This window comes from Typopeltis vanoorti, chromosome 4 (assembly GCF_054136105.1).
Source record: "Typopeltis vanoorti isolate ZY-2024b chromosome 4, IOZ_Tvanoo_1.0, whole genome shotgun sequence".
NCBI lineage: Eukaryota > Metazoa > Arthropoda > Arachnida > Uropygi > Thelyphonidae > Typopeltis > Typopeltis vanoorti.
In genome coordinates, this window is record NC_143552.1 from 72,231,842 (window position 1) to 72,259,428 (window position 27,587).

At 37.4% G+C, this 27,587-nt stretch overlaps 1 protein-coding gene across 1 annotated transcript in view; it reads right to left on the reverse strand.

The window, feature by feature from the left end:
* The window catches only part of LOC150107402 (mitochondrial coenzyme A diphosphatase NUDT8-like), a 104,883-nt gene extending 77,638 nt beyond the window's left edge, over nucleotides 1–27,245 (reverse strand). The window contains exon 1 of the mRNA XM_090391272.1: nucleotides 27,196–27,245. The gene's annotated coding sequence lies outside the window, so the exon portion shown is untranslated. The remainder of the gene's footprint in view (nucleotides 1–27,195) is intronic.
* Between the last annotated feature and the right edge of the window lie 342 nt (nucleotides 27,246–27,587).

Consider the following 27,587-nt stretch of genomic DNA (forward strand, 5'->3'; position numbering starts at 1 on the left):
TGGCTGCTATCATTCCTCCATTTTCTTTCAAGACTGTAAAGAACAAGTGCAGCTGCTGACCAATGTCCATTTACAGATTCAAACCTACTCAACAAAGTTCTCTTCCTTCTCTTTCATTTTATTTACCTCTGTTCTTAAGAACAAACTTCCTTGCTTTGCTTTTCCCAAAGAAAATCTTGAGCTATTCAAAAAAATGTTACTTCCTTCTGTCACCCTAATTGCTTGCCTACACATGATAATGATATGCTATAGGTTTAACAAATTTTGTGTGGTCTGATGTATATGTATTTTATCAAACTCTCAAAATAATACCAGTGATAGATTTTTTTTTCCATAATCTAACACTGGTATTCTTTTAAGAGTGAGTAGATAATCATGACTTGTAGGTAAAACAATTTGCTCTTACTAAATCAGAGAATGACCATAAATGTATCATTAATTATTGATACCTACCACATCAGACAACAGTTGCAAAACTGATTAAACTTCTATATCAATTTATCTTTAACTATTATCAAGATTATCTTAGATAATTCTGTGGAAATTCTAGATGACTATGCCTTAGCTTGCTCCAAGTACTAATGATGTGCTATAGGTTCCCATCAAATCTGTGAGATTAACACACAAAAAAAAAATCTAATGACATTCATTATTATCAGTAATAAAAGGATAATTACTTAATAAATATATAATGACTCTGGAAGTTACCCAATAGAATATTTTTTTAAATAAGAGGTTGAAGCATCTATTGGGTGACTAAGGTATTGGACAAAGGAGATGCTTATATCATGATTTATCTGGATTTTGTTAAATCATTTGATCAAGTACTGCATTATAAACTACTGTTGAAATTGAGCAAGACAGGATGGATTGGATAGTGATTTGGTAGCTTGGTTACAGGAATGGTTGATTGAAAGGAGCCAGTTGTTGCAGTAACCAAAAAAAAAAAAAAAGGAGAGTGATGAGTGTACTACTATAGGGTTCTGTTTTGGGACCACCACTGTTATTTAACTCATACCAATGATAGAGTTCATAGTGTCAAAGGAAATTTTCAGTTGTTTGCTGATTATGCTAAATCAGGAAGAACAATGACAAGTTCTCGTGTGTTGTTGTTACAGGCAGATGTGAATAGGCTGGTGGTTTGGGCTGAAGAATGGGAATATAATTTCAATGTTGCTAAGTGTAAAGTTATACACTTTAGCCAGAGAACACGTCATGAGTTTACCATATTGGAGTAATTTTGCTCCAGGAGGACGAAGAGGCAAGTTTTTAATGACCTACAGTTATATCTAAACTAGAATTCCCATTCCTATCAGAATCCCAACTAGCAACTTCAACTATCACTGTCTACCTCAACTACCCAAACTACACATTACACAGTTCTGCCACGAAGGTGACACTTGTGCATTATATTAGAACTGACATACCATGCCAGAGAGTGAAAAAACCTTGAATCCCAACTATTTGATCTGCTTTGGCTCAAAATTTCCCTACCACATCAACTTGCTCTTTTCACATGCTCTCTCTATCACTCTCCAAACTCCGTTAACCACTCTGACCCCTTGAACTATCTCTCTCTAAAGCTTGACTTTCTGCAGTCAAAAAACTGCAATTGTGAGGTCATCCTTCTTGGGGGACTTCAATGTCCACAACTCATATTGGCTTCAATTCTCCATTTTCACCGATTAAGCAGGCAGGGATGCCAAGGTGTTTGCCATCAGCAATGACCTATTATCACAGATCATCAATCTCCCAATCAGTGGACATTGCAAAGTGTTTGATAGATTACCACATGGTAAGTTGGTATACAAGCTGCAGAGGATGGAAACAGATAGTATATCAATTGGATGGATTGGAGATTGGTTCTTTGAATGATACCAGCAAGTTGTGTATGATGGAGCACTATCTCGAAAAAGGAGGGTAGTGGTGTTCCCTAGGGTTCAGTTCTTGGACCTCTTCTGTTTAACTTGTTTGTAAATGATATATCATGTGGACTGACTGAGGATCTTCAATTGTTTGCTGATGATGCAAAGTTGGGGAGAATTATAAATAGCACCACTGATATTAATTTCCTTCAGGAAGATTTGAATAGACTTCTGACTTGGACAAAGGAGTGAGGTTGTAGTTTTAATACCGGGTGTCCATAAAATAACTTTCTCCTCTTTGGAGGGATCTGTAGCTAAAACCAATAAACGGAATAGACCAAATTTTATATTAAGACTTTTGTAGGCATGGGGAGATGATTTCCCTGCTAAAAAAATGTTTAGTACCAAAAGTCACCAACAGAGGAGATTTTGGCACTGGTGGAGCCGAAAGCTGTCAAATATTTGCAGTAAATGCAGGTAAAAAGGATTATGCAAATTTTACTGTGTGTACGTGACAGCATCGTCACCACCAATTCCACTTAAAAAGGGATTGGGAACGTTCAGGCAGTTATTCAAATGTCTGACGAATTGTGCTCAACATGCGTCCTACCTTGCCTCAGTGTGCTTTACTTGTTAAGTTGTTTTATCTTAAACAGTGCAATGCCGTAGCGGCCCTTTGGGAATTTAGAAGGCTTCATAACCTGCGTACAGGTCCTATGTCAGCTGTAGCACTGAGAGCTATGATTAAGAAGTTTGAAGAAACTGGATCACTAGGAGTTAGACCTGGCAGAGGACGGAAAGAAGTACAAGAAGAGACAGTAACAGACGTTGCTACTGCGGTGTTCAACGACACAGGGACCAGTACTGGTCCAAGCGCTTGTGCCATAGCTTGCAAACTTGATATGGCTTATGGTACAGTCTTGAAAATCTTACGGAAAATGCTTCACTTCTATCCATATAAGTTCAGTCATGTGCAAGTACTAACTACCACAGATTACGATAAGCGCATGACCTTTGCATGAATGTTTCTTGCCTGAATGGAGGTCGACAATGACTGGCCTTGGAGAATATTGTGGGATGATGAGGCTCATTTTTATTTGAATGGGTCAGTCAACACTCACAACTGCAGAATATGGGCATCTGAACATCCCCAAGCAATTCAGCAAGTACCACTGCATTCTCCAAAAGATCGTGTAGTGTGGCTTCACAGCCGATTTCATAATAGGACCATACTTTTTTTGAGCGTATTACCCCTACAGGTCCTGTAACCTGCTCCATTACTGGAGAGATTTATCGATGAATGCTGGAAAATTTTGTCATTCCTGTATTGTAGCAAAGACAATGTATGGACTCCATAATTTTTATGCAGGATGGAGCACGCCCATACATTTAACTGCCTTTTATGCCAGCATTTCAGTAATGAGAGGGTTATGTCAGTTCTTTCCGAAGGCATGGCCACCTCGATTCCCAGACATCACTCCATGTGACTTTTGGCTGTGGGGGTATTTGAAATCCGTTGTGTATGTTGGTGGTATTCCCAACTTGCATGTCTTGAAAGAGAACATAAAACAATCTGTTATGAACATGCAATCCGACTCCTTACCCCTCTGCTGTAGAGCATGTCGCACATGCTCTACAGCACATGTCGCACATGCTCTGACCTTTCTTGTGTACAATTTGTTGTACACAAGAAAGGTCAGCACATTGAAAATCATGTATGTGGTCCAGGGAACCGTGATTCTGATGAATAAAAGATTATTTCCTGTGAGTTCAACCACTACATTAATTTTTGTGTCTCTCACAAGTTGTTGTTTTAGTTTAATTATTATTATTATTAGTATACTTGTAACGTGCCACATATCCAGCTGGAATGAGTGACGCGGCTGTTGCTTACACCGTCGAAATGTTATTATTCCATTTTATCTGCCTTTAATGTAATTATTCACTTGTTTTCGGCTCCGCCAGTGCCAAAATTTCCCTTATCGGTGACTTTTGGTAGTAAATCTTTTTTTCGCAGGAAATCATCTCCCCCATGCCTTCAAAAGTCTCGATATAAAATTTGGTCTCATTCCGTTTATTGGTTTCAGCTATAGATGCCTCCAAAGAAAGAAAGTTATTTTATGGCCACCCAGTATATTAATAAGTGCAAGGTGTTGCATTTTGGAGTGCAGAAATATAAGGCTGTGTACTATATTGATGGTGCTGTACTGCAGGAAGTGGATGAAATTCAAAATTTGGGAGTGATGGTTGACAGTAGACTGAAGTTTAGAGGGCATATTGCAAATGTTGCAAAGACTGCACGTCATAGTGCCACTATTAATATTTATAAATTTAGGGACACAAAAACACATGTGTTGAAAAAATAATTTTATTAATAAAATAAAACTTGACATTTCGACCCCTGTGTCGAGGTCATCATCAGAAGGATACATGCATATAAGGAACCAAGCTACGTGCTCTAGTCCTGTATACCAGTAAACTAAATCTACGTAGTTAATTAATCCTTTTTCCTAGCCTGACCTCTAGTGATAAAATAAATAAATAAAATAAAAATTAAAAAAATATAAAATAAATACATAAAAAATATAAATAAAATAAAATTAAATTTAAAAAAATAATAATAAAAAAATATTACAACTACAGTAAATTGTTCAAGTCCTTATGTATTAATATTCTTCTGGATTTGTACAGTTCAGATTGTTATAATATGATTTCCTTCAGTTGTGAATGTTACAAACACTTCACCGGGCTTCTTGTAGTGGGATTTTTCTTCGGCTAGTTTAGGTTGTTATACAGGTTGTAGATGGGTCCTCCACATTCTTGGAATGGTTAGGCCATCATTTTTGTTGAGATTTGGGTTATGTTTGAGCACTTCACATGACTCTTTAAATTTCCTCTCAAACCAGGTTTTAGTGTGGTGTAGGGACTTGGTTTTTCCAATCAATTCTGTGGTATGTTTGGAGTGCGTGGTCAGAAAGGCCAGTTTTTCCAAAATGGAGGTATTTAATGAGTCGTTTGTGTTCGTCTTGTCTAATTGGGATAATTCACCCTGTTTCCCCTATGTATGGTATGTTATATGTGCATTGTATTTTGTATACCCCTGGGTGGGCTAGGTGTGGAAGAGGATCTTTAGAACTGAGTAGGTGTCTTAACTTATTAGGAGACTTAAAGGTGGTTTTAATGTTGTATTTGCGTAGTGTTCTGTCTATTTTTTCAGAAATGCCTCTAACATATAAAAAAATTATTATTTTTTATTTTTTTTTTAATTTTTATTTATTTATTTTATTTTTTTATCACTAGAGGTCAGGTTAGGAAAAAGGATTAATTAACACGTAGATTTAGTTTACCAGCATACAGGGTTAGAGCATGTAGCTTGGTTCCTTATATGCATGTATCCTTCTGATGACTTCGATACAGGGGTTGAAACGTCAAGTTTTATTTTATTAGTAATTAATAAAATAATCTTTTCAACACATGTGTTTTTGTGTCTCTAAATTTATAAATATGAATGCTGATCACCGTGTAACCTTAAAAGAAAGAATAGTGCCACTATGATAAGAAGTACTTTCACATGTAAGGATAATGAAGTGGTTGTGCCACTGTACAAAACACTGGTCAGACCACAGTTGGATTATTGTGCTCAGATTTGGACACTTGGTTTTCAATGTGATGTGAAAACACTGGAGAAGGCCCAGAGACAAGTGACTATGACAATATCAGGACTTTGGAATGTGGGCTATGGAGAGAGAGGGGTCGAAGAGATGTGGATTGCAGAGTTTGGCGGATAGGAGGTAAAGAGGTGATATGATAGAGATGTTTAAGTTGGTGAGAGTATTTTATCGGATTAATCCAGAGGGGATTATAAAAAGAGTAGAAGGCAAGAGGGGAAGAACCAAAACCTGGAAGTTTAAGAGTGTGGTGAAGAGCAGATTTTTTATTTAGGGAACTGTCAATGAATGTAATGCATTACCAGAATATGTTGTTAGTGCAAAGAGTATTAAGGATTTTAAGATTTGGTATAATAAATATGTTATCAGTTGAATAAAAACTTCCCACGATGAGTCTGCCTACTCCATGGAGGGTGCAATAATAATAATACCATGAAGGGCTCAAAACCAAGAGCTGCTCACTCTGCCTATATTGCAGCTCACAAGAGTTGTAAAAGAATCATCACAAAGTCCAATTCAGACTTTGAATGGGACAAATGCTGCAAAGTTGCCTCCTACCCAAATGGCTGTCACTTCTTCTAGTCCCTCTCTCACACATCTGGATGGTACTGTAGTTACCTCTCCTAAAAACAAGGCTGATTTACTGGTATCACTCTTCACTTCCAATTCCTGCATTGATGACCTGGATAAAGTTCTCTCCATTCCACCAAGAACGACTCCCTGCATGTCACCCATAATCTTCTGCCAAAAAAAAAAAAAAAAAAAAAAAAAAAAAAAAAAAAAAAAGAAATCCAAAGAATCTTTAATAATCCAAACACAAACAAGGCATCTGGGCCTGATGGTATCCCAACTATTGTGTTAAAAAACTGTGCCCCAGAACTAACACCTGTCCTGTATCAACTCTTCAGTCTATCCTATTCAATTAGCATCTACCCTACAACATAGAAACTGGTCACATCCAGTTTCTATGCTGTAGGGTAGATGCTAATTGTTGTATCCCAACTATTGTGTTAAAAAACTGTGCCCCAGAATTAACAACTGTCCTGTATCAACTCTTCAGTCTATCCTATTCAATTAGCATCTACCCTACAACATAGAAACTGGTCACATCCAGCCCATCCCAAAGAAAGGCGATAAAAGTCAACCAACAAACTACCATCCAATTGCAATCACTTCTGTTCTCTCTAAAATTAAGGAGAAAGTCATCAACAATCAACTCTTGAACCATCTAGAGACTTCCAATTAATCAGTGACCAGCAGTACAGATTATGCCACTTGCAATATATAGTTGATCTTGCTTTCATCACCCACCTTTGGATTTAAGCAATGGAAAAATTTGGAGAAATTAATGTGGTTGCCCTCAACATTTCAAAAGTATTTGATTGTGATTGGCACCAAGCTCTGATCAACAAACGTCCTTCCACACTCTGCAAATGGATCACCAACTTTCTTAATGGTCATTCACTATATGTCATGGTGGATGGTTTCCTCCCCTCAGATTTCCCTGCCAATGCAGGAGTATCCCAGGCTCCTGTTCTTTCACCCACTCTCTTTCTTTTATATATAAATAACCTGCTCTCACAGATATCCACAGTTTTGCTGACTGCACACTCCATTCCTCCTTTTCATTTGAGAAACTCTGTAGTGATCAAGTATTAGAATCCTCAAGATCCACCATATCCTGATTAGAGCTTCGTGATGAGAGCTTAGTCCACCTTTACCACGAGTTGCCCTAGTCCTGAAGATACATCAGGCGCAAACTTTGTTTGCTTACACTTGGATAAAGGATTAAATTAAATTTATTATAGTCTAACCAAGTGGGGAAAAAAACTTTCAACATCTTTCTCTAATCCAGAATAATTTAATAATAAGGTGAGACACCTTTTCGCAACTCATATAGGTAAATATGACTTCTCCGTTACTTCCACTACGGTATCACCACCTCTTGGTCTGGCTCCCACTGATGTGCTTTTGCGCAGAAGTGGTCCTTTTCCTTGAGGTATGAGAGGCTCTGCTTGGGATAAGTTTTTGCCTGTCTTTGAGTGGGGCCACTGCTGAGATAATGGCTCTGTCTGGTGGTGGGGGAGGGGGTGAGCCTGCCAGTAGGTAGAGCCAACACTGAGAAGTTCTTCTCGATGACGGTGTGAGCCTGTCACTAAGTGGAACAACGCTAAGTTGGACGGTCCTTCAGCCACCTGTAGGGAGTGGTCTGGGGGGGGGGGGGGGGGGGAACTGCCTCATTTTTAGAGAGGTTTTTACTTAAACAGCACCTCAATAGTCGAAACCGCAAGGAGATACGGTTTGCATTATGGGAGATACTAAGACAAGTGATGAAAGCTTAGTCCACCTTTACCACGAGTTGCCTCAGTCCTGAAGATACTTCAGGTGCAAACTTTGTTTGCTTACACTTGGATAAAGGATTAAACTAAATTTATTGTATCCACCATATCCAGTGGCCTGAACTGATCTCCTAGCTCTATCCCAATGGGGCAAGGATAACCTTGTAGACTTCGATGCTACCAAATCTCAGGCCTATCTGATCTCTTGGAAGAAAGAGCTCGCATCCCCTTACCTTCAATAATACTGAGATATCCAAACACCATCAGATTTCTCTTCTTGGACTGACCTGCATCTGGTATTTCCTGACACAACCACATTTCGACTATTTGCTTCTTCAGCTACCAAAAAACTGTGTACCTTTTCACACAAGATGCTACTTCACACCTGCTGACTCTATACAAATTCCAAATCCTTCCAACCATGGAATATTGCTCCCATGTTTGGGGTGGTGCACCAAAATACTCTTTAAGATTGCTCGATTCTATCCAGAAGAGGGCAATCCAACTAATTAATGATCCATCCCTCCCTCTCTCTCTCTTTCTCACATATTCACTACAATCCCTCTCTCACAGACTTTCAGTTTCTGTCTTGTACATCTTCTATAGATACTTTCATGGAGAGTGTTCAGTGTATCCACTATTATTCCTCCACTCTCCTCTCCTCGAAAATCATTACAAGCAGCACTGCTAACCAACACCCTTTTATACTCCCATCTTGAAACTCACCAAACCAACTTCACTGCCTCCTCTTTTATTCCATTTACTTCAGTTCTTTGGAACAGTCTCTCTCACTCTGCCTTTCCCAAAGATTACAACCTTTTTTAGTGCAGGGTTTTCTCCCCAGTTTATCTGGGGTTTTTCCTCCTGTAAGCAGGCAAACTGGCCTTGTGAACACACGCATCTACAGATATTGGACACACCGGGAGACATAGGGCTTGCCACCTTATCCTTGGGATAGGTACGGGGCTAAGAATAGCTCCATAACAGGCAACTAGACCTAATACACGAAGGGAAGAAGAAGATGTTCAAGCAAAATGTGAATAGATTCCTCCTATCTTCTATTCCTCTTGCCCACATATGGCATTAATATGCTATAGGTCTTGTGGTTTTTTTCGGCCGATTCTAATGATGAAAACTATATTCATACAATCCTTTGGGATAGATCTAACAACATTTTCCGTTGTCATGATGAATTGGAGAGAAAAATTGTAAAATCTAGAGAAATCATCCTCAATCCCGTCCATTTAAATAATTATTTAAGCTACAACCTCCCAGACCGTCATTCTGCTGTGATCAAATACTGGCGTTCACGAGATACTATATGCACTCACCCAACGTGGCCAACAAAGGAACAGCTTTGAATACATTAACTACAACGTTTTCACGTTAAATATGTATAGTGACTTTCCTGTACTGTTCACAGTTTTTTTATCTTCAATGTTTAATGTTTTTTCTTTTCTTTTATGAAAATACCTGAAGAAGGCTGTAAAAAGCCGAAACTAGTCGTGTGATACCATTAAACCTTTTTCCTTTACTCTCGGTTTATGTCATTCAATTCTTTTAAAAAAAAAAATGTTTAACAACCAGTAAATGAATCTCTATACATCTATAGCCTTCATGATGAGGCTTCTCTTAATAATAATAAAAGAAACTTCAACAAAACACTGAAGAAGATAGGACTGACCATCAACAGGTTAGTGTTTCTGAAACGCTGTAAATTCCATGCAATCTTTCCTAAGTTTATATCTTTTAAGGAGAAGATTACAATGGAACGTGCCAAAAGAATCTATCACAAAGCAAAGTTAGACCTTCTTAGTGAAAGAATATTCGACACAAAACGTACTCTCGCTTTTTTGTTTGCCAAGAAAAGTACATTATCTCAAATACTTGAAGAATCGCTAGACAATGAAAGTTGGCATCTCTTAAGTATGCGTAGTGAATCTCAAGTAGTCCAAATCCAATATAACAACAAATTAAAACTTATTAGGAAATTTGAACTTATCAGGTTATTTTGTACCCTAAAAAGAGTACAAAATAACCTGCACTTCTCAAAACCCCACATCAATCCTGACAAAGTTGTAATTAATAAATCATCTCACATCCTTTCAGATGCAGAAAAAAGTATCCTCAGCAAGGGTTTAAATTTTATTCCTTTTCCAAACTCTATCCTGAAAGAATCACTCCTCACCAAGATAGAAAAGGCTGCTTCCTTCCTCCCTTCACAAGATGCAAAACTTCTCCACATTGAATCCATCTTTATCATCAACAATGCTAAATCACCCACAGATAACATCTCTTCATTGGAACAACAGGCTCTTAAGAGTTTAAAAAATAACAAATATAATTATCCTTCCCACAGATAAAGGCAATGTCATGGTTGTCCTTAACTTGGAAGATTATAAAAATAAGATGCTTGAATTACTACAGAGTAACACTTACTCAATTCTTGAGAGAGATCCCACTCATGAACTTCAAAATCGTACCAACGATTTATTAAAAATAACTTCTGAACTGTCTAGAAACATTTGCCTTTCTCCAATCTGCTTATGCCACGCATATATGGAGTTCCCACAATCCACAAGGAAAATACCCCACTTCGTCCCATCGTTGAAGGCATTGATTCACCAACATACAACCTTTCAAAACATCTCGCAAAATACCTCAAATCTTTTTCGGTCAAGTCTTCATCTTTTATTAATAACTCTGCGGATTTTGTATCATACATTAAGGATATTATTACTGTTGAAGAAAATGAAATCGTGGCTAGCTTTGACATAGTATCCTTGTTCACAAATGTTCCTACAGACGAAGTCCTGACACTACTCAAAGATAAGTTATCGAAAAAAATATTAGCCTTACTACTCATTGCATCAAGTCTGGATACTTCAGATTTCAGGACACCTTCTACAAACAAAATTATGGTCTAGCAATGGGTAATTCTTTATCTCCTATACTTGTCCACATTTATCTGGAAGATTTTGAAGTTACAACTATCTCTTCCTATTCCTTAGCACCTAGAATTTGGAAATGATATGTGGACGACATTTTCCTCATTTGGAGCCCATGGACATGATTCTCTCCTGGATTTCCTTGAACATCTCAATAGCCAACACCCGAATATCCAATTCATGGCTGAGTTTGAAACTAATGGCTCCCTGCCTTTTCTGGACATGAAACTGACCCATTCTTCTGAAAAACTTAAAATTTCAATGTACAGAAAACCTACACACACACACCAATAGATATCTCCTGATATGCTATACGCATGCACTCACCCAACAATGTGGCCAACGAGGGAACAGCTTTGAATACGTTAACTACAACATTTCACGTTAAATATGTATAGTGACTTTACTCTCCTGTTCACAGTTTTTATCTTCAATGTATAATGTTTCTTTTTGTATAAAAACACCTGAAGAAGTCTGTAAAAAGCCGAAACTAGTCGTTTGATACTATTAAACCTTTTCCCCTTTTCTCTCGGTTTATGTCATTTAATTCTTTAAAAAAATTTTTAAAAAAAATTAAAAAAAAAATATATATATGAAGGAATGATCATTAACTCAGTTAACATACATACTTTTATAAAGAATTGAATGACTAAACCGAGATTTAATCCGATATTGCAAGTCTAGGTGACCCCATACGTAGTGCAAGTCAAGGCAACTCGTGGTAAAGGTGGATAAGTTCTGATCACTATTCATAATATTTACCCTTAATGTAAAGCACATCTCCTGGAGGAGATGTATGATGCTATGTATTAAAGGCAATGGGCCACTACCCAGACCGGTTTCGACCTTTATTGAGGTCTCATCAGTGGGAGCCAGGCTACAAATACCAAGATTTTAGTAATTCAGAGCTTATAAGTATTTTACCAGAACAAGTTACCATAAGGTGTTTTAACCTTATGGTAACTTGTTCCATACGGTTACTTGAGATAGATGTAGAAAGTATTTCACCTTGGGTATAATAAATGTTAAAGATACCAAGCTATTTTAAACCTGGTTTTACTCCAATTCCCAAGTAAGCAAACAGACAAGTAAGTTAAGTTTGCACCTGCAAGTATTGCAAGTCTAAGTGGTGGAAACTGGTCTGGGTAGTGGCCCCCTCTTGCCTTTAATACATAGCATCATACATCTCCTCCAGGAGATGTGCTTTGCATTAAGGATAAATATTAAGAATAGTGATCAGAGCTTATCCACCTTTACCACGAGTTGCCCTGACTTGCAATACTTGCAGGTGCAAACTTGACTTACTTGTCTGTTTGCTTACTTGGGAAATGGAGTAAAACCAGGTTTAAAATAGCTCGATAGCTTTAACATTTATTATACCCAAGGTAAAATACTTTCTACATCTATCTCTCACCCTGAGATTTTTATTTAATAAGGTTAAAACACCTTATGGTAACTTGTTCTGGTAAAATACTTATAAGCTCTGTATTACTAAAATCTTGGTATTTCTAGCCTGGATCCCACTGATGAGACCTCAGTAAAGGTCGAAACCGGTGCAGGTGAGACTTGGGTTCAGAGAGGCTCTGCTTGGGAACAGGTTTTTGCTTATTTCTGAGTGGGGGCCACCGCTGAGATTATGGCTCTGCTTGGTGGGGGTTAGCCTGCCACTGGGTAGAGCCAATGCTGAGAAGTTCTTCTCGGTGACGGGGTGAGCCTGTTATTGAGTGGAACAACACGGAGTTGGGCGATCTCTCGAGATCGTCTTATTTTTAGAGCCCATTTCACTTATTCATAAGGTCCAAACTGGTCTAGGTAGTGGCCCCTTGCCTTTAATACATAGCATCATACATCTCCTCCAAGAGATGTGCTTTGCATTAAGGGTAAATATTAAGAATAGTGATCAGAGCTTATCCACCTTTACCACGAGTTGCCTTGACTTGCACTACGTGTGGGGGTCATCTAGACTTGCAATACTTGCAGGCGCAAACTTGACTTATTTGTTTGCTTACTTTGGAAATGGAGTAAAACCAGGTTTAAAATAGCTTGGTATCATTAACATTTATTATACCCAAGGTAAAATACTTTCTACACACATATATGTGTGTGTATGTATATATATATATATATATATATATTTTTTTTTTTTAGTTAAGATAAGTTATCTTAAAAAAATGTTAACCTTACTTACTCATTGCATCAAGTCTGGATACTTTAGATTTCACCTTTTACAAGCAAAATCGGATAATTCTTTATCTCCTGTACTAGTCAACATTTATCTGGAAGATTTGGAAGTTACAACTATCTCTTCCTATTCCTTAGCACCTAGAATTTGGAAACAATATGTGGATGACATTTTCCTCATTTGGAGCCATGGACATGATTCTCTCCTGGATTTCCTTGAACATCTCAATAGTCAACACCCGAATATCCAATTCACGGCTGAGTTTGAAACTAATGGTTCCCTGCTTTTTCTGGACGTGAAACTGACCGTTCTTCTGAAAAACTTAAAATTTCGATGTACAGAAAACCTACACACACACTAATAGATATCTCCATAGTCAGTCCCATCATTCCCTTTCTCAGAAACTTAGAATTATTTCTACTTTGGAACATAGAGCTCGCTCTCTTCTTGAAGACCCAGATGAACTTCATAAAGAAATCAATTTTTTTAGATCTACTTTCAGACTGAATGGTTATTCTCAAAAAATTACTAAAAAATACCTTTTAAATCCTCCTAGCCACCATACTGAACAAATGAAAAATGTTAAAGGCAATATATCTATTCCATTAATACGCTCAGTCTCTCAAAAAATATAACATTACAACTTTATTTACTCCGCTTCCTAAGATCTGCTCTCTAGTGAGCCGCCCAAAGCCTAACCATCACAATCTAAAATATCCCGGTGATATGGTGTGACTGCGACACTCCTTACTTTGGCCAGATGGACAAGTCTATTGAATTGCATATGGAGGAGCACAGGAGGGACATCACTTACAAGAGAACACGTGCCAGTGCTTTATCCAGCCATATACTTTTTTCTGCCGATTCTGATGATCAAAACCATACTCATACAATCCTTTGGGATAGATCTAACAACACTTTCCGTTGCCATGACGAATTGGAGAGAAAAATGTTGAAAGTTTATTTTTCACTTGGTCAGACTATAATAAATTTAGTTTAATCCTTTATCCAAATGTGTGCAAACAAAGTTTGCGCCTTAAAGTATCTTCAGGACTGGGGTAAAGTGGTACAACACCGGGCAACTCCTTGCAAAGGTGGAGCAAGCTACCAACACTCCTATCTCAGTATCTCCCATAATGCAAAACACATCTCCTTGCAGATATGTATAATGTTATGCATTAAGGGAAGGGCCACTACCCAGACTAGTTTCGACCTTTATTGAGGTCTCTTCAGTGGGAGCCAGGCCCAAGTGGAGATACCAAGGCAGAAGCATTAACAAGGTCATCTACTCCTATAGGAGCTGCCAAACAGTGTGCCACCTTTTTATTAAATTACTCTGGATTTAGAGAAAGATGTTGAAATGATGTTGAAGATGTTGAAGAGACCTCAATAAAGGTCGAAACTAGTCTGGGTTGTGGCCCTTCCCTTAATGCATAACATTATACATATCTGCAAGGAGATGTGTTTTGCATTATGGGAGATACTGAGATAGTAGTGTTGGTAGCTTGCTCCACCTTTGCAAGGAGTCGCCCGGTGTTGTACCACTTTACCTCAGTCCTGAAGATACTTTCAGGAGCAAACTTTGTTTGCACACACTTGGATAAAGGATTAAACTAAATTTATTATAGAGAGAAAAACTGTAGAATCTAGAGAAATCATCTTCAACCCTGTACATTTAAATAATAATTTAAGCTATAACCTCCCAGACTGTCATTTTGCTGTGATCACATACTGGCGCTCACGAGATGCTACATGCACCCACTCACCCAACAATGTGGCCAACAAAGGAACAGCTTTGAATACGTTAACTATTCAATGTTTTCACGTTAAATATGTATAGTGACTTTCCTGTACTGTTCACAGTTTTTTATCTTCGATGTTTATTCTTTTCTTTTATGAAAACACCTGAAGAAGGCTGTAAAAAGCCGAAACTAGTCGTGTGATACCATTAAACCTTTTTCCTTTATTCTTGGTTTATGCCATTCAATTCTTTTAAAAAATATGTTTAACAACCGAGTAAATCAACCTCAGTACATATATATATATATATATATATATATATATATATATATATAAGGGATCTGGGGGGGATAGGGAACTGAAGATCAGGGAACACACTGCAAAAGTTGAAAGCGTTATCCAAAAATGACTGATATAATGTAAAGAACACACTGACATATACGGATAGGGGGAGGTGATAGTTTCAACGTGCTAAGTAGGGCTCATCTGGTCACCTAGCTATATCGGTGACCAGAGGAGCTGAGACTAAGACTGTCTGAGAAGTCTGGAATATTGAGTATGAGGGCAGGTTGAGAGAATGTGGTCTTCTAAGCTTGGTAGATAGGAGAAGGAGAGATGAAATGATTGAGATGTACAAGTTGGTGACAGGAATCTATCAGATAGATCCAAGTGAATTATTGCATAGGATAATGGGTGATGAGAGAACGAGTTCGTGTGAGTAAGGAAATTTTCTGCTTGGCAGGTGGTTATTGGGTGAAATGCAGTGCAAGAGTGGGGCAAGGTACAATAGTTATTGCGGTCTGTGAGTGTTCAACCTCCTGCGATGACTCCATGGATGCTTGGAAGTAATAATAATACCAAATCACACCATGTTTTGTGTGTGTGGGCAAGAAATTAAAAAAAGAGAGAATCTTGTTTTATTCGAAAAGATGAAGGATGCAGCCTTTGAGGGAATGCTATGTGCAGACATCTTCTCCAAAGAATATAGGCAGATAGAAAAAAAAAAAAGAAAGAAGAAAATTTGCTAGGTGACCAGCAGTTTGCATTTTTACAAGCATAATGTAGTAGAAGAATGATGGTGGCTAAATTTTGTGAAGCACACTAGCAGTGCCTGTAGTGTAGAAAAGGTGTGAAGCAGAAATAGTGCCTGTGCAAACATGATTCTAACAACACTGAGATACTAATCAATCAGACGGACTGCATCTTCTAAATCTGAAACTTTGATACAGTAATCCCATTTATGCAACCACACAAACAGTCTGTCCAAATCCTTTAGAGATTCTCTCTTACAGAGCTCAGTAACTTTGTATCGCTGACAATCAAATGCATATTCTCATTTAAATCTCTAATAATATCATTAAAACAGTCTTGTGGACAACTAGTAACTTTTCTCTTCTGGGATGCCACTTCCCCATATATTTGCTGATACCAGACCAAATCAATTTGAATATTATTCATCATCATCATCATGCATATCGAGGATTTAGGCCTAGCATGGCCTATTCCAGCCTTAGAAGTCATCGTTGAATCATTTAAGAGGACATCCTGGTTTTGTTTTTCCTAATGGCTTGTATTTTAAGGCTTGTTTTGGTAATCATTCTGTTTTCATTCTTTGAACGTGTTCCATCCATTTATGTTTATATTTTTTAATTTTTTCTATTACTGGTTCTTGGTTTAATTCTTTCATAATTTCTTCATTTCTTTTGTGATCAAATAGGGTATACTTTGCAGTTTTTCGCATAAACTTCATTTCTGCTGTTGTTAATCTTTGTTTGTCTTTTTGTTTCATTGTCCAGATTTCGCTTCCATACATTAAGACTGGTAGGGCTAATGTATTGTATACTTTTAGTCTGGTTTGTTTTTGAACTAGGTTTGGTTTAAATATAGAGTTAATTACACCTGTTATTTTTAAATATTTCGCAATTTTTACGTTCATATCTTTTTCATTTTCATGTGTGATCGTACATCCTAGGTAGTTAAATGAATTCACCTGTTCTAAGATCTTGTTATCTATTACTATTTTAGTTCTTGCTGGATCTTGTCCATTAAAGGCCATAGTTTTTGATTTTTCTGTTGAAACTTTGATATTATTATTACTTTAAATATTATTATTACACGGAAATCTCTATAGTATCCAAAGATTCACTGTGGAAGACTTACATAATGGCTAATGTGTGGGTTGATTCACTTGTTTACTGAAACATTTAATACTTTTCATTTAGCAGTGTCTCTGACCAAGCTGCTAATTTAAGTCGCAACTCTGTTAGGGACCTTAATAAAGGGCTCTGTACTTGGGCTGCTGCATTTTGAATTGTATGGCAATGATACAAGAAATGGTTTGAACAATCAGCAAAACTAGATGGAATAATAGTTAATAAAGATGATACCTTACATGCAGGATGATTTCAATACAGTGGCTGCAAAAGAAAGGATAATAGCTACCAGTTTAATAAGGCAAGGCAAAGCCATGTGCACTTGGGGATGAAAAGATTACAAGTTGTATATTACAAGCACTAACTACTCAGCTGACCAAGAGGCTTGTATCACTTTCTTTTCGACTCATTAGATCATAGCTAGAGCTGGCAGTGAAGTTTTAAGACCGGATGCCCTTCCTGATGTCAACCCTTGCCATTTATCCAGACTTGGGACCAGCACCTATTGAGGCTAATTTGCCCTTCGGTGGCTGCATAAGACGAAATGACATAGCAAAATGGAAAAGATTCACCATCAGCCGTTGAATACTCTAATAGCATTGGGGGGGGGGGGTGCAAGGAGAGAAGAAAGAAGCAAAGAAAGAAAGGAAGGGACCAGTCTACAGATAAGATAACAGATGTATACCACATGGTAAGGCATAGTCCAGCATCAGGTACCTCGGGTTTGCCATGCCCGTACTCACTAAATTGAGCCCTTGAGGATAGGAGACTGTGCATTCAAATTCCATCTTGAGTATGGATGTTTGTGATTGTTGTTAGGTGGGAGATGAATTTCATTGCCCACCATGAAACTACCACTCCACTCAATGAAGGTCTGAAGTGACTTGAAAAAGTTTCATGTTTGGTTTCAACAGCAGGGTTTCCAGAATAGATAGAAAAAATAACTTAAAAAATGCAAATATATATACAATCAATACAAATGGGGGGGATCCTTTACCCATCCATGGCACTATCACAAAGGTGGCTAAAATTGCTCACTGCATTACCTAGTTGTTGTTGAACAAATTTATAGGCAGAAATAAAGAATTTATTATACCTCTTGTAAGGCTTTGATATGCCCCATATCTGGTGCACAGATGACCATATCCATGCACATGTACACACGATCTTGTTACCTTTCTTCAATATGAGGAAGTGGAACAGAGGATAAAGAAACAACTGATCAAGGTAGTGACTAAAGGTCTGTAAAATGTTCCCCACGAGAGACAAAGTTTGTAGATTTAAAATTTAACTGGCAGGCAATGCAAGAGGAGATAAAACAAATGTTGTGGTTTTATAGGATTGATGCAGGAGAAATTTTTCAATACATGGCAAGAAAGCTGAGAAAGAAATGTGTGAAACATTACTGCATTGTACTAACTTAAACAGATCCAAGGGTTTACATCTATTCCTTTTTATGGGAGATAGTACTTTTTTAAATTCTTTCCTATATGTGTGTGTTTTAGTTAGGAAATTATTGACCATTTTATTTGTCTTACATTAACTACTAAAGTGGCACTTTTAGAAGTTTGTTATTATTTGATTGCAATTCTATACTGAAGATGTCTATGAAACTTGGGCAAAAATTTTACAAATAAATACGTTTTTAACGTGAAATGTCCTCCAATTTTATAGTTTGTTTTTATTATAATGGTTTGTGAGGGCCTCCAAAAAGTCTGCAGACTCCAAAGAGATGCTTAGATAAAAATATTTTTAGCCATGACTCAAAAAAGCAGCTCAAAGAAACAGTAATTTCTTGACAACTTTAATATGTATTACTCATCATTATCATCATCAAATTCCTGCCATGTACCCTCAAGGGATGTACAGGATATGATAGTACCACATGAAAAAAATTACATCATTACTAACTTCCTATCTACAATTTTCCTCCACATCACTCTGTTACTTGACTCCAACATTATCAGATCTTATATTTCTATCGTCTAAGGCACTTTGTACCATATCAATCCACCTATATCTTGGTCTTTCTCTGGGTTGTTTTGCTGCCAACCTAGCAGAGAACACTTGTTTTGCTAATCTTTCTTCGCCAATTCTGTTTGAGTGACCATACCACCTGAGATTAGCTCTGCTGATGCATTCCTGAATGCTGACAATGTCAAGTTCTTTCCTAATATCCTCGTTTTTAATATGATATTGCCATTGATGCCATTTGTTCATGCCTATAATCTTTCTAAGGACTCTAATATCTGCGGTCTCTAGTCTTTGGTCAAGTGTTTTACTTCTGACCCTGCTCTCAGATCCATAAGTTAAAACTGGTTTGAACACTGTCTTGTACACAGCCAATGGTAAGAAAAGCAAAAAAGGATTACGAAAGAACATTGGCCATGCAGGCTAAAGAAAATCCTAAACAGTTTTTTAGATATGTAACAAGTAAAAGGAAAAATGTACATGGCAGAATGATTTTAAAGAATGCCGATGGTAGGGAGGTAACTGAATCAGTTGAGATAGCTGAGTTACTGAGTGAGCACTTTGCAAGAATATATCGTCCAGGTGGTGACATTGCAGAAACGAATAAACCAGTAGATTATACGGGAATTGTGGTTAATGAAGTGGAGGTGAGTAGTCTATTGCATAACCTCAATGTCAATACATCTGTGGGATTCGATGGTATACCAGCTCGTGTAGTACGAGAAGCAGCTAAAGAATTGTTGGTACCCTTGACCATTTTGTTTAATTTGAGTCTCGGGTCTGGGTTAGTCCCGAGCGGGTGGAAGGAGGGGAAAATAGTTCCACTACATAAAGGTGGTTCCAAGACTGCTGTTGTAAATTACCGACCGATTAGCATATCAGGAATCATTGTCAAGGTCTTAGAGAAATTAGTCAAGAAAAGAATACAGGATTGGAATAGATGAAAATGGGATATAGTATGGGGGAGACAACATGGTTTTGTGAAGGGTAGATCATGCCTCAGTAACTTGCTCACGTTTTATAACACAGTGACGGCTGAACTGGATAGGGGTAATGGGTTTACAGTGATACTACTGTAAACCCATTACCCCTATTCAGCAAACCTTGCCAAGGCATTTGACAGGATACTACATGGAACCCTTATCAGTAAACTGGAGCAGATGGGGATAGATATAGGGTTAGTAAGATGGATAGGAGGGTGGTTGAAGGAGAGATACCAAAGAGTGGTTTATTCAGGAGTGGAGTCAAAAAGACGTCTTGTGACTAGGGGAGTGCCGCAGGGCTCTGTTCTTGGACCACTGCTTTTTAATTTGTTCATCAATGATATTGGAAAGGATTTGAGAGGAAGTGTTCACTCGTTTGCTGATGATGCAAAGTTGGGTAGAGCAATTGTGAGTGCACAGGATGTCAAAATTTTACAGGATGATTTGGATAGTTTGGAGGACTGGGCTAGGGAAAATGGATGTCAGTTTAATGTGGCAAAGTGTAAGGCTATGCACTTTGGGGTGAAAAGAACAGCAGCAGTATATCGCATTGGTGGAACCGTACTCCAGGAGATTGATGAGGCCAGGGATTTGAGAGTGCTGGTGGATAGGGAGTTGAAGTTTAGGGGGTACATTGCAAAAGTGGCTAAATCAGTTCATCAAATCACTTGGCTTATGAAAAATACTTTAACATGCAGAGACAAACAAGTTGTTGTTCCTCTGTATCGAGCCTTGATAAGACCCCATCTGGACTTCTGTGCCCAGTTATAGGCACCAGGGTTTCTTCGTGATGGGGAGGAAGTGGAGAGGGTCCAGAGACGAGTGACCAAGATGATAGCAGGACTGTGGAATGAACCTTATGAGAATAGGTTGAGGTTTTGTGGGTTGCAGAAATTGGACGATAGGCGAAAGAGGGGTGATATGATTGAGACATTCAAATTACTGAAGGGTTTTTATAAGATTGATCCAGAAGATATTTTTGAAAATATGACTGGTGGTGGGAGGACTAGGGGCCATGCATGGAAGCTGGGAAAGAGCGTGGTTGACAAGGGTGTTAGAGCTAGGTTTTTTTACTTGGAGAGTGGTGAATGAGTGGAATAAGCTTCCAGAGTCTGTTGTGGGTGCTACGACCGTGAATGAGTTCAAGGCAAGATATGATAGATACTGTGTTAATGTTGAATAGTTGTTCCAGACATGATGTTAGGGCCTCCCTCGATGAGTCTGTCGACTCCTTGGAGTTTCCCAGAACAATAATAATAATAATATTAATAATAATAATTTACTGTTCCGACTAATTTCTCTTTTATTCCATATGAATTTATTCAATTGACTTCCCACTATACCAGCTTAGCTGATTCTGTTGTCTATTTCTATATTTAATTTACTATCTTCACTAAAAATCGTGCCTAAGTAGCTGAAATGTTTTACTTGTTCCACAGGTTCTCCATTCACAACACAGTTGACATTTTCAATGATTCTGCCTATTTTCATTGTCTTTGTCTTTTTACTGCTGACATTCATACCTTATCTATTACAACAGTTATTCAATTTAGTCAGAGAATCTTATTTAGAATATTATTTAGAAGTATAACATCATCCACATAAAGCAAAGAGCTGACATTAACATCTCCAATTTTGATATCATGTTTAATACCACTTTCCTTCATAATGTGATCCATATAGATAATGAATAACAGAGGGGATAATGTACATCCTTGTCTTACACCAGATTTAACATTAAACCATCTTCCTGTACTTCCTGCAATTCTAACTGCTGACTTACAACTCGAATAAAGACTATGTATTGCTTGATATAATGCACCATTGATACTATATAACTGTAGCATATTGAATATCTTCTCTCTTGGCACCTTGTCATATGCCTTTTCCAAATCGACAAAACTTAAATATAGATCTTTGTTTTATTCCCATGCTTTCTCGACTATTTGTCGTTAAGTGAAGATCTGATCCTGACAGCCTCTATTTGGCCTGAATCCAGCTTGTTCTTCACCAAGCTTTTCTTCCACAATTCTTCTCAACCGTTTCTCAAGTATACTTGCATAGATCTTGCCACTAACACTCAGTAGGGAAATACCTCTGTAATTCTCACATTCAGTTTTATTTCCCTTTTTATATATGGGTACTATGAGAGCTCTACTCCAATCATCAGGAATTCGTCCCTCTGTCCAGGCTTTCTGAACTATGCAGTGCAGTCACTGTAAGACTCTTATACCACCATACTTCAGCATTTCTGGTCGAATATCATCTACTCCTGCTGCCTTTCCACATTTCAAGCCTTTGATGGCTTTTTCTACTTCAAGTATGGATATGTATTCCTGACTGCATGCCTGGTCAGTGTTTTTTTACCACTGTGCTGTCATCACTGCTTGTTTCATTTAGCAGTTTTTCAAAGTAATTACTCCATACTTCAAGGATATCTTTTTCTCCTGTTTTCATGTCATCTTTATCATCTCTAATTCCTTTTACAGCACTCTTTCCTCCATTCCTAAGCTTCTTCAACAACCTCCAGAATATTTTGCCACCTTCTTGATATTTATTTTCTATATTCTTGCCAAAGTCCTCCCATGACTTTTGTTTAGCTAGTTTTACACAGTGTTTAGCATTCTTGCATTTGTCTCTGTATTCTCTAACAGCACAAGCTGACTTATTTGCCAGTAACTTTTAATATGCTTTCTTCTTTTCCTTCACTGCCAATTTAACTTCCTGTGTCCACCATGGAGTTCTAATTTTTCTATCTTTGCAGACAAATTCATCACATACCTCTCTAGCTGAATTAATCATGGCTTTCTTGAAAGCTTGCAACTGAATCTCCAAGGTTTGATTCCTGTTCTCAAACTCTTTCATTTTTTTCTTCAATAATCTTTGTGTACTTTAGTCTACAGTTCACATCTGAGAGCTGCTCAACTTTTATTCGCTTTAAAACTTTCTTACATGTTATTCTTTTCAATGTGAAATTCAGTTTTATCCTGCTCAAGAGTAAATAGTGATCACTTCCAATTTCAAATCCTCTGTACACTGTGGTGTCTTGCACCAGGGAGAAAACATCACTATCAACAATAATATAGTCAATGAGACTTTTCTTATTCCTTGCCTCTTCTCTCCATGTGAATTTCTGCACATTTTTATGTTGGAACATGGTGTTAGTAATAACCAGTCCATGTCCTGAGCAGAAATCCAACAGATATTTGCCATTATTATTAGCTTTGCTCTTTTCTCCAAATTTTCCCAAAATATTTTTGTATGTCTCACAATCATTTCCTACTCTACTATTTAGATCCCCAACAAGGACCAACTTTTCCTTTCTCATTGTGTCAGTTGCTTTTTCTAAAGCCTCAAATAATTCCTCCACTTCTACCTTAGTAGAACCTTCTGTGGGACCATAGGTACAAATAAGTCTCATTGTCCAGTTTCCCATTCTCATATTTGCCCATATAACTCTACTTGAGACTGACTGCCATTCAAGAAGATTAGCCTTGTATTTTGTGTTGAATACTATGGCCACTCCTTCTTTTCCTTGATTGTCATTGCCTGAATATAACATTTTGTATTTATATTCAGAAAGATCTCACCAGTTTTTGTCTTTTTTGTTTCAGTGGCCCCTATTATGTCGATCTGGTACTTATCTAATTCCTCAGCTAGCTCCGTTTCTTTGCCATTCAGGCTTCTTATGTTGATAGTACTGATCTTTAACTCTGGTGATGTTGAGTTGGGGTGTGTATGTATTACTCTGTACGATTAAATCCTACTGATCCAGCTGGAGAAATGCCAAGGCATTTACTTAAAGCAAATGACCTTATCCTTTTAGAATGAGAATCCACATGAATTTTTGATCACCTATCTTTTTTTTTTTGAGACACCATTAGCCCTGTTCTCATCAATGAACACTTGTGTTCTGAATGCATAAAGAAGAATTTAATCTTAACATGAGTACCACTGCCCTCCCCCTCCAATCCGATTTGACTCAATTCTCATCCTGCAGCGAAACTTTGGCTTGCCAACAATCATACCAGACATCCGCAATAAAAATGAAACATATGACAGCTAGCTAAATGCAATCAACTTCCTTCTCTTTGTATACAAGGGCACTCATAATGCCCTTAAAGTTAGTTATCATCATCAAATCCTTATACGCAAAGAGTCAGTCAAATTTTGAAATTATCTCCTTTGAAAGTCAAAGGAAGTCTGACAAACTTCCTTTCACTTTCAAAAACTGATCATATCGAAATTATTAGTGGATTTCTTTTTGACCTAAAATACATTTGAAACATTTCATGAGGTAGTGATATTACAGCTATATTCGTTTCATGGTGCTAGTTACTTCTTTACACTAAGAAGCAATCAAGAGTTTAGGTTTATTAAGTAATACTTCCTACTCAGAAACAATCTTAGAGAGAGAGAGAGAAGAAGACACTAACCTCTATATTGAATTACAGTAATAAGTACCTTTACTCGACACTGTAAATGCACTCCATGCCGAAGAGAAACTCACACCTGATGTCACTGCTACATTCAATTCATTTATAATTAGCTGAATACCTATGTCACCAAATATTAGAAAAGAAATGTGAATACTGTACAGTATTTAGCATGGAACATAACTTAATATTATTAGTAATTATCAATTCTGAATTTGACTCCATGAAGGCACCTTACATAATAATAATAATTCTAGTCACAAACTACAGAGACATTTACTAGAATTTTATTCGTCAGTTCCCAGGTTAGCAAAGGAAAGTAAGGTTTGTTCCTTCCAAAAGAAAAAGAATTTTAACTCTGCAGCTCCAAAAACTGACTCTAGAACACACACGCACATACTAATTGGGTTTAGGAACATGGGATGGTTGTAATGTCTGTGACATTCTCATAACGCTTTCATCCATGCAGGTCGGCTACAGCTCACACTAATCCGCCAATGACTATTCCTGGCCACCAGCTGATTTCCAAAAGTTAGGACTAAAAAATGCCATCACTCCATTTGTGTGTGTGTGTGTGTATATATATATATATATATATATAATCCAAATTTTAGTCCTATATATAATCCTTATGAAGCGATGGCATATATAGTCCTATATCTATACCTTATATATATATGGTAAAAGTAGAATAAGCTCTGATCACTAATCTTAATATTTACCCCTAATGCAAAGCACATCTCCTGGAGGAGATGCATGATGCTTTGTATTAAAGGCAAGGGGGCCACTACCCAGACTGGTTTCGACCTTTATTGAGGTCTCATCAGTGAGAGCCAGGCTAGAAATACCAAGATTTTAGTAATACAGAGCTTATAAGTATTTTACCAGAACAAGTTACCATAAGGTGTTTTAACCTTATTAAATAAAAATCTCAGGAGGAGATATAAATGAAGAAAGTATATTTACTTGGGTAAAATACTTTCTTCATTTATATCTCCTCCTGAGATTTTCATTTAATAAGGTTAAAACACCTTATGGTAACTTGTTCTGGTAAAATACTTATAAGCTCTGTATTACTAAAATCTTGGTATTTCTAGCCTGGCTCTCACTGATGAGACCTCAATAAAGGTCGAAACTGGTCTGGGTAGTGACCCCTTGCCTTTAATACAAAGCATCATACATCTCCTCTGGGAGATGTACTTTGCATTAGGGGTAAATATTAAGATTAGTGATCAGAGTTTATTCTACTTTTACCATGAGTGGCCTTGGTCTTGCACCACGTGCAGGGTCAGCTAGACTTGCAACACTTGCAGGTGCAAACTTGACTTGTTTGTCTGTTTGCTTACTTGGGAAATGGAGTAAAACCAGGTTTAAAATAGCTTGGTATCTTTAACATTTATTTTACCCAAGGTAAAATACTTTCTACATTTATATTTCCTCCTGAGATTTTTATTTAATAAGGTTAAAACACCTTATGGTAACTTGTTCTGGTAAAATACTTATAAGCTCTGTATTGTTAAAATCTTGGTATTTCTAGCCTGGCTCCCACTGATGAGACCTTAATAAAGGTGGAAACCAGTCTGGGTAGTGGCCCCTTGCCTTTAATACAAAGCATCATGCATCTCCTCCAGGAGATGTGCTTTGCATTGGGGTAATATATATATATACAGGGTGTTCGGGATAAATTTGACATATTTATAATTAATTATATTTTTCCGTAAGTTACATGTATTAACACACACTTCTCTTCATTTAAAAGTTTGGACCCTTCTTCATTCATATACAAGATGTCAGAAAGGATGGATAGCTGGAACCCACCTGAATCATGGAAGAGAATAACTTGTATCATGATGATTCGTGCCCGCCATCAAAATAAGGATATTACGACTGCTGCCCAATGCTCCCTGATTACAGTTAAAACAATCAGGCATGAACTAGAGACTTGCAATGGTGACTACGAGGATGTAGCAAGAAGAAAGATCCCTAGCAGACGATCTGATTGCGTTCGTACAGCAGAATTCCTCGCAAATCTGCAGGAACAGGTGTTGAAGAACCCTGGCATTGGAATTCGGGCTTTGTTCGTGGAGTTGCTAACTGTAGTCAAGCCCTGGATAACAAGGGTAGCCAATGGTAGGCCGTATGTATGGCAGCAGGATTCGGCCCCTTGCCACACCTCTGGGAAAAGTCAAAAATGGTTGTCTGAAAATTTCTACGACTTCACCAGTCCAAATGTTTGGCCTCCAAACTCCCCAGACCTTAACCCCATGGATTATTTTGTATGGGGCGCAGTTGAAAAAGACACCAATCGCACTTCCAGTAATACAAAAGCCCAGTTAATGGATAAAAGTAAAACAGTTTTTGCGGCCCTTCCCAGGGAGACTGTAGCATCAGCTTGTTCGAGGTTCCGAAGCAGAATTGAAGCTGTGATCGATGCTAATGGTGGTTATTTTGAGTAAATCTTGTTGATAGTATTGTAATTAACTCTGCCTGTAATGTTTTTTTGTCAATTCATTAAATTTAATAGATACAAAGAAGATTTTCTTTTTCCTTACGAAACTGTCAAATTTATCCCGAACACCCTGTATATATGTGTGTGTATGTGTCACTTTGCATCAACTGCGAATATTTTAAACGGTAAAAAAAGGTATTACACGGACACTGCATATTCCAATATCTAAAACGATAACTATTTCTACTTATTCTGTGTATTGAACATGCTGTTTGCATAATTTTTATTTTATTTTTCAGAAAACTATCAATTCATCAAGCCTTTTATTTAAAACAAAAAAAAAAAAAAAACAGTAACTGCGATGTAATCCAACACCAAGAAAAGAACTCTTGGACTCAGGTATGTAACTTACCATGATCAATAATGCAAAAGAGCATACTATAAACAAATTAAATTCTCACATGAAAGCCGGCCAGTGCACCACATCTTCCAAGAGCAAAAAAACGTCCACTCTGCCACCACGCGGTGAAGAAATTATTAAAATAAAACTGATATATCTGTTTTTTTCAATTACGCAGGAAAATAAAAATGAATTTCATTATAACAGTCTAACGTGAATTCTTAAAACTTCCATACTACTAGACGAATAAAAGTAAGACTGTTATGAGTTCGATTCTTTGAGCGAAAAGAGTCTTTCTTCCCACGTTTGTTAACCTATGGGACTAAATATTTTAGGCACTAAAATAAAACGTGGAGATCGTGTATATCAAAAAAAAAAAAAAAATCAGCTAACGCCTTTTTATTCCCCGTATACGGGAAGTAGGCGAGGCCATTTAGCCCTATCTAACTTTTG